General features: G+C 54.9%; 1 protein-coding gene across 1 annotated transcript in view; it reads right to left on the minus strand.

Annotated features, from left to right (window-relative positions):
• The window catches only part of LOC100965779 (bone marrow proteoglycan-like), a 13,586-nt gene that overhangs the window by 9,145 nt on the left and 3,047 nt on the right, over nucleotides 1-1,394 (minus strand). The window lies entirely within an intron of this gene.

The raw sequence follows: 1,394 nt of genomic DNA on the forward strand, positions 1-1,394 counted from the left end.
GTGGAGGGAGGGGCAGCAGGCAGGGGAAGGGAGGCCGCTGCCCAAGAGGTGGTGGGTCTGAAGTCTGGAGCCAGCTCAGTAGGAACAGACGAAGGGGAGGCACAAGTTGCAGTTGGCTAGAAACCAGCGGCCTCCTGCAAAGGTGGAACCAGATGGAACAATCAGCCTCTTGTCTCCCTCCCTGCACCCCCTCCCCCGCCAAGTTATCCTCCAGGGTCTTTCCTTCACCCATCTCCACACCTCAGTGTGGAGTCTAAAGACCTAAGGAACTTCTCCCGAATAGGGTCACGTTCTTCCTCGTGCCTCCTCCCTGGGACCTTCTCACCATTCATCCTTAGCTGTGCCTTACCTCCGGAATGCATGGTCACACATCTACCATTGGAGATCGAGGGCTGGCCCCAAGCCCAGTATGAAAAATTCCAGCGGCTTTGGTCAACCCAGCTCATCCTTATCGAGGGGCCCTGAGGTAGGCAGGAGGGAAAGAGGTGGGCTCGGCAGGGGGCAAAGGGAAGAGGTGGAACTGGCCCTGTCCACACCAGCTCCTCCAGAGAGTCCTTGCCTACAGGACTATGCTGGACACTGTCCTGATCTTTTAAAATATTGACCCCTTGTGATCATGACCGTCACATTCTTTGCCTCTCACTGACATACTCATCCTTCCTGTCCTAACGAGAGGTAGGGCAGGGGCTACCAACCCATCCTAGAGAGGAGGGAACAGCCCATGGTTTGCCCAAGTTACACGGATGGAGGCAGAGAGGGACTGGGACCCAAACCTCTTGCTTCTAAATCCTTGGTTGTTTTTTTTTTTGAGACAGAGCCTCAAGCTATCCCCCTGGGTAGAGTGCCATGGCATTAAGCTCACAGCAACCTCCAACTCCTGGGTTAAGCGAGTCTCCTGCCTTAGCCTGCCACGTAGCTGGGACTACAGGCGTCCGGCACAACGCCTGGCCATTTTTTGGTTGTATGGCGGGCCGGGGCTGGAGATTCGAACCCACCACCTTAGGTGTATGTGGCTCGTGCCTTAGCCGCTTGAGCCACAGGCACCGAGCCAAATCTATGGTTCTTCCCAATGCTATGCAGCCCCTCAGCATCTCACTCATGTGTTTCTCTATCCCCAGTTCAGCAGGGGGTCATAGAGGTGAAATACAGATAAATCTGCAGCAAGCTCAGCGCTTTCTGGGTCAGGAGTGCCCCTGTCCCACGTAGAGCTTACCTTGCGTGTGCCCACACCTCCAATCCAGACATAGCCCTGGTTGAAGGTGATGAGTGTGGACTGGACTTGTAAATTAAAGTTGTGGCTGTGGACAGAGACCAGGTTGCCCCTGTAGCAACGCCGGCAAGTTGCCTGCAGGACAAGATGAAAGGGGAAGAATGGAGTATCACTCCTACATGAA

This window comes from Otolemur garnettii, unplaced genomic scaffold (assembly GCF_000181295.1).
Source record: "Otolemur garnettii isolate 467f Iridium unplaced genomic scaffold, OtoGar3 scaffold00209, whole genome shotgun sequence".
Taxonomy (NCBI): domain Eukaryota; kingdom Metazoa; phylum Chordata; class Mammalia; order Primates; family Galagidae; genus Otolemur; species Otolemur garnettii.